The 12713-nt window shown below is 33.7% G+C and overlaps 1 protein-coding gene across 16 annotated transcripts in view; it reads right to left on the reverse strand.

Annotated features, from left to right (window-relative positions):
* IKZF2 (IKAROS family zinc finger 2) overlaps positions 1-12713 on the reverse strand; it is a 156444-nt gene that overhangs the window by 70211 nt on the left and 73520 nt on the right. The gene's annotated exons all lie outside the window — the stretch shown is intronic.

Below are 12713 nucleotides of genomic sequence, written 5' to 3' on the forward strand. Positions count from 1 at the left end.
GTGAACAAGACAGATATATTCCCTGCTTTTATGGCACTAGTGAAAGGTATGCATATAGATATATGCGTCTGTCTTTTTATATATATAGGCAACTATGCACTGTAAAATATTTAATGAGCAATACAAGGATTCATAAGCCCCACACCACCATGCCAGAATATTCAGCTACTATAAAACCTGAGTGCAAAATATAGAGCATAAATAATCAAGAAATATTCTCATAAGATCACTAATTCAAAAAGATAACTTCTCATTGTAACTAGTTACTTTAAGCATGCCATCCTTGTATTTGTGGACTGAAGTCTTGATTATTCAATGAGTTATCTGTCCCCATTTCTAAATCACCATTTAAACAGCTTTCTAAAGCTCATAACTAAAGTATGTGAAACATATTAAAGTGATGACTATGCACCATAGAAAGCAAAGTAGACAGACATGTAAGGTATAGTTAAAGGGCATATATATGGCTTTCTTTTAACACTTGTGTATGTATGATATTACATTAATCAGATGTAAGAGAGTTCCTTATTCATTTAAAAAATACTTCTTCTTTTAGAATACTTGATGTTTTCTGGTCAGGTAAGTAGATCAAAATTTATACAAACTGGGTTTTATTTCTTCTATTAACTGGTGATTTAGCACTGAAGATCACATCTATGTCACCTGGAATTGTACAAGTTATGTTCTAAGAGGCTTAGCTTCCTTTTCTGTGAAATAAAGGTAATGCTACCAATTTGTGCAGGTAAAATGCTTAAAAGCCTACCTGCCTGAGGTTAAGGATCTTAAGGTCCCTTCAATTTATGGTATCTATCTATGATTACAGAATACAACCAGACTACTCTTTTTTACATAAATAACAATCTGTGTAATTGGTAATAGTTATTGGTCACTATTATAATAGTATAAATTTATTTATACAAAATCTCAGGTAAAGATCTACCTTTTAGATCATATATTTGAAACCTCTGGGCGTGCCTAATTTTACGTGTTCAGGTGTTTCTGAGGGTCACAGGTAAGAGCATGTTTAAATGTGAATGTACATTTATATATATGCATAGTAATATACTGGAAACCTAGTTGGTATGTGTGCAGGATGTTCTTTATTAAGCAATAAATGTTAGCTACTTAAGCAAAAGATAGTGCAATGTGATAAATGTGCCATCCCCATGTGTTTCCTTCAGTTGAATGTTGGCTAGCATCCAGGAGGGAGAAAAAAGACACACACACACACACACACAACATACTCAAAACTTAAAAAAGAAAAAAGAAGTGCTACAACCTTCACAAAAAGCGTAAAGTCCTTGACTCAAATAATGTTATAAAGACTCTTCTGAATTTTTCTTTTTTTCTACTTTGTCCCCGTCAGGATGTGAACCCTGCCATTATGTATGGCTTGCGGCTGTTTGGGAGTTTCCTCCCCATCTGGGACTAAGAGGCAAATTGCAGGTTTTGGAGGGGAATGCTGTTACAGTAGGGATCACCTCAGCACTTCACATGGATTGTGCCAAGCCTAGTGACACCAGCTACCTTGATCCCTGTGACAAGCTAGCCACCAAGTTTTGTACTCTTTGTTACTGAAATTATGTAAGGTATTAGTTTTATAAGCCTAAAGTCTTTCTTTTCTTAAAGGCTATAAACATATGAATAACCATTAAAAGTTATTTTAATCTTCTTCCACCTTTAAAATGAATGCAATTATCTCAGGAGCACAAGAATGCCCAAATCTACCTTTTTGTCACTCTCATCTTCTAAAGCCCGCTACTGTCTTCTTTCACGTTCCTAGCAGGTTGCCTTTGTTCAAGGCAGCATATGCTTACTAAAAGCACCTCTCATTCCATGGAAGCTGTCAGCAATCACCGCAATGAACTTTAAATCTTTTTCCTCTAACTACTGTAGTATTCTAGAAATAATGACACAACTTCTCACTGCTTTAAAATGTCAAGCTGACCACTCAGAAATTCAAGCTATGTTTCTCCAGGAAGGTCCAAATGATAAGACATTTTATGTGCCTTCCATTTTATCTCCTGTTCCATTACTACACTACCTAACACCTTCACAGTATAGCAACACCTCCTGGGACAAGCTGAAACCTAAATGAAACACAAAAGCTGCAACCTGGACAAAGTTAGCAATATATTTTTGGCAAGAGTAGGCTGTTTTTGTCTTTTCTTTCCATGATCTAACACTATCAGTTGAATTAATTTTATTTTCTTCCTCATAGTGCTATTTCTAAGTAGATTAAACCTATTGCATGACTAATTTACCTAGTGGCAAGGTAGCCTGCCTTTAATTGTGCAATATTTTTAACAATAAACACCTAGCATACTCCATTATTTTCATGCATTTTGAGATTAAATTTATATTCAAATGTCTGGTTTGACTTTTACACTCAGAGGAAAAAAAATACCTTTCAGAAATTTGAACTAACTTCCTTAAACTCAGGAAGCTTTAAACTTCCAGCTGACACAAGAATTATCAATTTACAAGGTTCATATGAATACAGTAAAATCCTGATGGTTTTTCAAATAATATGGAAAACACAGGATATATTTTAACTATGCTTAGTTATGGGAAAGAGACGTCCATTATTAAGAAAGAGATCAAGTAAGTAAATGGCATTATCTTTAACTACATAACAAAATTAAATTAAAGAATAGAATCCCAAAGAATAGCTTTTACAGATAGAAAACTTAGCTTCTTCCTTTACATATTAAAACTCCTGTTACTACTTACATCTAATATATAAAGAGTGTGGACTTGGGAAGTCACTGGATTGTATTCCAGGATCAGGGAATTCACTGATTTTTAGGATACCCTCTTCCCATCATCACTTTCCTATAATAACAGAAAAACAAATAAGCAAATCCATTTATCAAATACCAATTTATAGAGTACAGTATACACACTAGACACTGCTAAATATTGGATCTACAGGACTAGACAAGACAGGCTTATAGTCTGGTTGGGGATACAGACAAACCTAACAAGGTAAGCAGTTCTCAGACAAGGACAGTACAGAATGCCACACGGGAGCACGGTCTCAGTGCAAAATACAGTGTTTGAGAGGAACTAAAAGGAAGAGACAGGAGAGTCAACGATGGTGTCCAGTCCAGGTCTCTCAAAATAATACTGCTGGAAAAGAAAGGTTTAAGGCCCTTAAAGGTTAAAATCCAGGGCCAATGGGGCAACAGGAATTTATTATTCTGTGGCTAGTTTTGTGAAATTGGAAGCAATGGAAGGAACAAATGAACAGAGAGGGAAAAGTACTAACATTTAGTGAAGGTGTATTTAGTTGGGCGTCCTTCAACACTAGCCATTTAATTACCAAACAAATCTTTCCAGTAAGTATTAGCTTCATTTTATACAAAAGGAAGCTGAGGATCAGGACCACATCACAATGTTGAATAATACTGTGTGTCTGAACCAGCCAAATACCCGCATAATGTATGTCACTGGCTACAAAAGAAACCAAGTTGGGGGAAAACGCTTCCACAAATATGGGAATTCAAAGTCTTTTTCCATTAATGGGGCCATTTGTATTTTACTAGATACTATACGAACAAATATTTATTAGTAACTGGTATCTGAATATTACGGAATAAAAATATACAACATTTAAAAACACAAGCTCATTTACTAAGTAATATGCAAATGAGTGAAATGCAACAAAATAAATAGAAAAATGCAAAGAATCTGCACAGAAAAGGAATTAAATGTAACAAGTGAGTTTATCTGGGCTTTTATGCCCAGTTTCAAGGTGATAAAATGTGTTCATTCCTTCACTCAACACATATTTATGGGGTAAGACTTTCGTACCAGACACACTAGTAAGCACTAAAGATACAGTAACAATCAAGCCATAGTCCTAACTTCGTATTCTGTTCATATTAGGTGGAAACAAGAAGAGATCACAATCCCACTTCAAGTATCTGTCTGTGTTGAAGGAGAAGTATTTAAAGGCACAGAATTGGGAAGAAGAAAGGCTCACAGCAATTTACTTAAATTCCTCAACTACGGACTTGGAGCCCTACCATATATCCCTTCATAAGAAAGCAGAATATTTACTGTTGAAAATACATGTCAGTATCAACTGGTAGTTCTCACTAATACTTCCTAGGCTGTTTCCACCAAAAATATAAACAAAATTATATAATTATCTTTTTTCACTATGGAGGTAGCCCTACAATGCAAGCAAAACCTAAAAATATTAAAATGAAACATGCACATACACACACACAATTTTTGAATGAAAACTTAAAAGGAAACCTCTTCAATCCATTATATTCGCCATCATTAGATACAAGATCGCTATGACAAGTAATAGAACATTGGTCAAAAATAATAGCTTGGTTAAAATTTCTACATGCTGATAACAGTTGCAAGCTTTCACTATGTTGTCATATTATCAGTCTTAATGAAATTCACTTGTCAGTTCTGTTTTGAAACAGTGAATTCTCGCCCAGCATGACAGGGGTAAAATTAAAATCTCTTTTCTTTTCCCAATCAAACCAGCTAACGATGAAATATAAGAAAGGAGTAACTCAGAAATTTCTGTAACTAGTTGGTCAAAAAAAAGATTAGTTTTCAGATTCCTTTCCTTTTTTTTTTTCTGTTTCAACTGATGATCTCCCTAAATGTTACTAGTCAGCTAATTCTTTTCTTTAAAAACTCACTTTGTCACCAGCAAATATATTGAGTAAAACTCGCTGAAAATACACAGTGTTATACAATAGTAAGGAATAATGCAGTAGAGAGTCTACAATCTGCAGATTTTATTATCATTATCGCTCACTGGGTATTGATCCGTGTAGTGGAATAACGTCACCAAGCAGCTCATTCAAAGATAGACAAGGCAAAGATACCTTTCTACATACTGACTTTAGTTACAAACTTTTATAAGCCTTAGTGAATTTCAGCACTCTTGAAAGTAAGTCTGTTAAGAGAAAGGACCATATTTATTTGTTTCCCCATTTATAGGGCACCTTATCAAGCCTTGCATATTAGGTACATTAAACTTTATGTTTTTCTAGTGTTTTTATTTTAAGCTTTTGCTGAAAACTGTTAAACACAGCAACTCAATAAAAATTAAGTATGGCCTAGAAGAAGAAATAAACATTCAACGAAAATGACACATGAACACGAAATCTAAGGCACTGAAACCCATTCAGTTAGAGACTGAATTTATGCTGTTTTATAAATTTTATTCTGCATAAGCTTCTTCAATACTCTCAAATGATGGTCAATCAATGTTTCCTTTTTTCATTCATTTAATAATGCATAAATTCAGTAAATATTCAGACAGAATACTTATCCAGTACAAGTACGGTATTGTCTCGGATGCAAGAAGGCAGAAGGTTTACAGGAATAGATGTAAATATTTTACTTAAAAACCTTAAGGTCTACTTAATATGTCATAAGTCCATATTCTTCGTGATTTGGGGGAAGTGGAAAATGAAGACTGTTTTTCCACTCCTTGAAAAACATCACAAATAAAAGTTAATACAAGGAGCTAATATAGTTAATCTTGTACTAGGAACTGAGATACAATAAACCAATCACTGAACTAGAAGTAAGATTCCTAGATTCTACTGCTGGTTAGTGATGGAGTTCAGTGAGTAAGAGTGGAGGTGAATGTTAGTGTCTCAGTTTCCCAATAAGTAACCAGAAATAAACTAACTCCATATTTACCACAGAAGAAGTATATAAAAATTAAACAGAAAACGCTGCCAGGAAAATATTAAACAAATGATAGTAATCCATTATTGACATGATCTATGTTTCATAAATATAAAAATGTTTTAGAGTATGACAGAGTTATTCAAATGCTTGATAGCATGTTACACCTTTGAGAGATGTAACACTACAAGAAAAACAACAGAAAAGTCAATGTACACTTCACCTTTCCAAAATGTAAAGCATATATTAAATATATAAAATGAAAATCAGGGAAGTGAAAGCCATGTTAACTTCTAACGAATCAGAAGTCCATAAAAACTTATAAATAACGTAATTTTTGTTTTTTTTTTTTGAGATGGAGTCTTGCTCTGTCACCCGGGCTGGAGTGCAGTGGTGCAATCATGGCTCACTGCAACCTCCGCGTCCCTAAATAACCTAAATTTTAAAAATTCAGAATGATGTGAAGAATTATCTCTAAAGCAAAATCCAGAAGTAGAAAAAGATAAATTTCAATTTCACCATCCCTGGGATCCAGAAACTTGTACCTATTTGACCCAGCTCCCATAATCACATTTCCCTGGTCCCTTGAATGTATTTTACTATCCTCTCAAGCTGAGAAAAGTGACGATATTCATTATTTTGTTGCAAATATCCAGAGCATTGATTTAAATATCATACAAATGAAAAAGAGTGAAAAGAAAAACTTTGTAGAGACACATCCATCTCTAAAAACATAAACAGAGTAGCAGTATTTTGCCCTTTACTTTTTAACCCCGTATAAAACTAAGTCAAGGAAAATATATTATTCTGACATGTTTATAACTATTATATAAAATCAACTATCACCTAACTACAGGAATGTGTTCTGAGAAATGTGTCCTTAGCTGTGAACACTATCAAGTGTACATCACAAATCTAGATAGGATAGCCTACTTCATACCTAGGCTGTATGGTACATATTGCCTGTTGTTCCTAAGCTACGAAGCTGCACAGCATGTTACTCTACTGAATACGTAGGCAATTGTAACCCAATGGTATCTATATATACACAGAAAATGTACCTTAAAAATACCCTATTTATAATATTATGGCATCACCGCTGTATATGTTGTATATGTGGTCTATCATTGAAAAGTTATCAGGCATGCACATGACTGTATATATTTACGTCAAATATTAAAATCCAGAATCCAGATGGAACACTAGTTAGAATAACAAAAGCCTAACAAAACTCTTAAATCCAATCAATGGATTATGCTTACACACATATTTTTTAGAATACTGACATTGCATTACCACATAGAAGCTGTGATTCAAATTTCACTAAGAATCTAGATTCTGTTCTGTACTTTGGTCTTTGCCAAGTTTTGCTAGAGTAATAGAATGCCAAATGTTCTGCAATTATTTCATTTAGGAAAAAACCTTCTCTTAAACATTCTATAAAAATTTGATTCATCAAGCCTTATTAATATGATGATGAATTTATTACAATTATATTTAAATGGTTATTAAATGTAAGCCTAAATTATTCAGGCTAGACAGACAAGCATGGATCCTGAAAGGGCGGTTTGTTTTCTTAAAACTAACTTCCAGTTATTTCATATTTTAACTATGTGTGTACTTTTCTAGAAGAATTCTAAAGTGGCTTTCAAACTTTTCCTTAGCTATACACTATACAGATACTGAGACAGTCTCAACAAAAGAGAAATGCTGAAGTCTATACTACCTTATTTTGTTCAGTTAAAGTTCTGTTCTGTTCTGCTGGTTTAATATGGCCTTAACATTATTTCAACACATGTCCCATTCCCATTTATTAACATTAAATATGAAATAGTAAATCTCACTGGGAAAAGTTTTCTAAAAGCTAATCCCTGCTTTAGAGAAACAATCTATTGGCACATGCTGTATGTGTTTATGTTCATTAGCAAATTGGCCATTGCAATACTTAAAATTAGGGTATCAGCTGAAATATTAGGTTGATGCCAAAGTAACTGTGGTTTTTGCCATAATATTTAAAATGAACCAAGAAATAAATACAAATTCCAAGTACTTTCAAGTTATACTCAGTAGAAAAAATATATATCTTAACCTATATTTGAGTTCCCCCAATGTGGTTGTTGTCATAATGTCATTAGTAGAAGTTTATTTTTTTAAAGTGACAGTTTGCTCCAAATGTCACCTAAATAAATATTATTTATCAACTCTCATTTGAGAATCTGAATACAAGTATTAATTTTCTGATGTCACATAGAAGTTTGCTTTTAATGAAACTAGCATCCTCAAAGGAAACATTTGATTGATTTTTCATTAATTGATATATACTGACATAATAACCATTAAGTAGTTTATATTAAACACACCCAGTATATTTTAACCATCCTCGTTTGGGTGAGAAATGAAGATAAAATATTTTCATGTGACCTCTATCTTGATATTACTCAAGCACTGACATTCAAACTAAAGAATATGGAAAGAAGATTTTTTATTTTTCTCTGCCTGGGAATAATATTATCAAAGAACTCATAAAATAATCATAAGCTAATACTAAGAATACACCACCACCACACTTTACCAAATTTAGGTTAATGGCACACAGCAAAGAGCAGAGCAGATAAGGCATCACAGAAATTCATATACAAATTTAAAACACACAGACACACTAATGACTATGTTTTTAAATCACAATTTGTGAAAAAAAAATAACGTTTTCCCAACGCTTTCCTACACATCATTTAAACTAAACTGGATTTTTTTTTAAACAGGCAGGGAAAAAAGTGAAGGGAAGTAAACTTCATGAAACCCCAATACAAAACTAATAATTTTCCTAGGGATGAAGTCATATGCACCATCACCTTGTTTTCCACTACAAAAAAAAAATAGATAATTCTTTTTATAGAAATTCCATTTATTCTAAAACACTGAAACAAAACTACTATATAATCTCATTTTCTAAAATAATAAACACAAAATTCCTAAATATGTAATATAAACAAGAGAAGAATAAGACACAGAACTATTTAAACACAACTAATGTATAGTAGGCATAGAATCCTAACACAAAAATTAAACATGGTGGTTTGCAATACAGTTATACTGATATAACATCTATCGATCTATCTTCAGCATTTGTACCTTATTGATTTAAATTAAATGAAATATGTATGTGAAGTGCTTTTTAACTCCAAAGTTAAATTCATATATTAACTGCTGGTTATTATAATATTTTTGGAATTAAATTTTTAATATAGAAAAGGGAATAAACGAGATATTGTCATTTCCCTATACTTAATACCATGGAATAATTATTTATCTTCAATTGTTTAGGATAAATTATGACATTTTAAATTAAAAGAAACTTGAGAGATGTCCAACTTCCAAATTCTACATCCAAATTCTACAATTCACTATTAAGAAATAAAAGTCCAGCTACTCGGGAGGCTGAGGCAGAAGAAGGGTGTGAACCCAGGAGGCGGAGCTTGCCACCAGCGGAGATCGCGCCATTGCACTCCAGCCTGGGCAACAAAGCCAGTCTCCATCTCCAAAAAAAAAAAAAAGAAAAAAAGAAATAAAAGTATATGAACTTAGTGAATCAGAAGACATACAACTAATATATAAATCATTTCAAGGAAAATTTTGGTTTCCTCAAAATAAAAGATTTTTACACAAAGGTACAAATTTACCAAAAGGACTGTGGAATATCTTTATGCAAGCTGCTTAATAATTATATAAATATCCATCTTACATACATGAGATTCACTGAATCTCGTATAGAGAAGGCTTATTTTAAGGATTTTCTAGTGACTTAATTCTCCATTTACAGAATTCTAACACCAAATGAATATGATAATAGTGAACAAATAAGTGTATTAATGTGTCACTTGTTTATATCAGTGGTTCTTAAAATGTATCTATGAAAAGCACAAGTGTTATACATACTAAATTGTAGTATTCCATAGCTCAAGTAAAATAATACTAGTCTTTTTTCCATCACAAAATATGAATTTCTTGAACTTTCTGTATTTAAATTTTCTCTAATAATTTATATTAAACCACTGCCATGAACTACCTCTTATCTATAGTGAATGCTCTCAATCAATGAAATGAATGAAAATAGTAAGAACTATAAAAATGGGAAACAATCTAACATCTTTGCAATTTGTTTTTAAAATTTTTATAATTGACCTTTGAGCTTCCAGTTCTGATTTTATTCCATGTACTTTTTTTTTCTTTTTTTTTTTTTTTTTTGTTGAGACGGAGTCTTGCTCTCTCGCCCAGGCTGGAGTGCAGTGGCGCAATGTCGGCTCACTGCAAGCTCTGCCTCCTAGGTTCACGCTATTCTCCTGCCCCAGTCTCCTGAGTAGCTGGGACTACAAGTGCCCGCCGCCATGCCCAGCTAATTTTTTTGTATTTTTAGTAGAGACGGGGTTTTACCATGTTAGCCAGGATGGTCTCGATCTCCTGACCTCGTGATCCACCCACCTCGGCCTCCCAAAGTGCTGGGATTACAGGTGTGAGCCACCGCGCCTGGCCTATTCTTTGTACTTATTTTTTTAAAATCATGTTTACATTAGTTTGGAAGATAAAATTCTATCTATATTTCTGTCTAAAATCTAGTTTTGTTTAATCTATAATACAAGTGGGTTAGATTAGAAGATTGCATATTCCTTTCCGTCTTAAGAACTTTATGATCCTACTAAGGATCCCACTGATAAACCCACATATTCCTGTATCCTCAACTCTTCAAGTGTAAACAGATTATGTGTCCTTTAAAAAAAAACAATTCATGAATACAAAGATTTATGTTTTGCTATATTATTTTAGAAGGGTAGAGAAAATTGGCTGAAATTGCTAAGAAAACTTAAAAATGTAGACAGTAATATTTTATCTTCTGTTGAAAATTTTAAAAATGTACTTTCTATTTTTAATAAAGGTTTTTTCTTCCCTTTTCTTAACATTAAATTAGTTCTCAATTCGCAGCAACAATTACTATATTCTTTCCAGAAACAAAATCAGTATCCTACAGAGATTACGAGAAACTCTTTTCTTTATGAGTTATATTATAATGTAACTCATACTTAAACAGTTTATTTAGTTCAGAGTGTTTTGAAATCTTCCATCTCAATAGATCTTCACACTAGAATATGAAGTAGGTGCTATTATTATCCCCAGTAAACGTACAAGAAAACTGAATCGCAGAAAACTCAATTGATTTGAGCAAAATCACACAGCTAATAAGTAAGTTGAAGAGCTGGGCTTAGGTTTTGTTTTTTGCTTTGCCCTCTAAATACTGTGTTTCTTCATCCCTTTGAAAAGTGAGACCAGAAGGGTAATTTTACATTTTAGTGAAATAGAGTGAGTGGCTACCTAATTTTGACAGTTCTCATTTATCTGTCTCATTAGCATGGACAGACCAGATGGACAACCTACCATATAGAATGAAATTCTGCTGTCATTTCCTGCCAAACCAAAGTGATTCTTCTCTCCCATGTTAACCAACTGTGTTCACAACCAAACTACTCTCTGAGTTTTCTGTTTCCAGAACTATGAGAAACAATAGCTGCACGGTGAGTACTAACTTCTGATATGTCAGGTTGATAGGACAGTAGTAATAGCCCATCATTGTGACGTTAAATCTATTGAAAAATAAACCTTGAATACAGCATTTGTTGTTGCTGCTATTGTTGTTGCTGTCTAATTTTCTCTTTTTTGTTGAGGGAGAAGGGGGAGAAGGTCTATAAAGAAGAGTCTGGGTTGGGTGTCGTGGCTCATGACTGTAGTTCCAACAGCTTGGGAGGCTGGGTAGATCACTTGAGCCCACTGGTTCAAGACCAGCCTGGGAAACATAGTGGGATCCCATCCATACAAAAAATTTAAAATGTAGCCAGGTGTGGTAGTGTGTGTTTGTAGTCCCAACTCCGTGGGGGACTGGGACAGGAGTATTTCAGCCCAGGAGTTCAAGGCTGGAGTGAGCCATGATTGTGCCACTGTACTCAAGCCTAGGTGACACAGTGAGACAAAGAAGGGCAGAGCAGGGTAGGGAAGGGAAATAAAAGAAGGAAAGGAAAATAAAAGAAAAAAGAAGGGAAGGAAAGGAAAGGGAAGGAAAGGAAAGGAAAGGAAAGGAAGAAAGGGAAGGAAGGAAGGAAGGAAGGAAGGAAGGAAGGAAGGAAGGAAGGAGAAAGGGGAGAGAGGGAGAGACAGAGAAGGACAAAAGAAAAGAAAAGATCTCCATCTATAAACAATCACCATAAATTTCTTGTATACTACCAAAAGAGAAAGCTTGTGTTGTCCCACCACAGTTGGGCAGGATACATTTGCCAGCCCAAGTAAAAATATGATTAAAATAGGCAAAGCTTGTCATCTCCTGATTTTTACTTTCTCTATGTTTTCCTAGCAGCAACTTCCATTTTTCCCAAAGTGCTACCCACCTTAAGGCATCTAATTAGTGCCCATTGTTTTTCCACCTTCCAATCTGATGCCCAGCTTTCTATGACATACCCTAAATGAACCACACTTTGTATTTGCTTTCCTATCACCTGCCCCCAATCAAAATTCACTTTTCATTTCTCCCATCACCTGGAACCCTGCCAAAAGCTTTTTAAGAAACCAATTACCTAATCTGATAAACTGCTAAGCAATATTTAGCAAGAAATTTGACTAATACTTAAAAACACATGTACCCAATTCCAGTTCCCACAACTTACAACTACAAAGTTCAAAGGAACAAAAGAAATAAAAACACTCTCCTAAGAGAAAAAGAGATAAGCTTGAGCTTCTGTTTACCCTGAAGTATATATTTTAAAAATCTATATAGAGATAGATAGATAGATACGGATATCTTGTCATATTCTGTTATAATGTGATAATATGGAAAGGGAGATTCTTTTGCCCACCCATAATTTACAAATACTGTATTAGTGAACTTCTAAAGTTGGAAATTACTTTAAAATAATTTGGGAGGGAAAGTATTTTGGGATATGGAGGCACAAAGGTCTATTAAATATCTACTTCTCTATATATCCAAATTTTCAACATTA

This window comes from Symphalangus syndactylus, chromosome 8 (genome assembly GCF_028878055.3).
Source record: "Symphalangus syndactylus isolate Jambi chromosome 8, NHGRI_mSymSyn1-v2.1_pri, whole genome shotgun sequence".
Lineage (NCBI taxonomy): Eukaryota > Metazoa > Chordata > Mammalia > Primates > Hylobatidae > Symphalangus > Symphalangus syndactylus.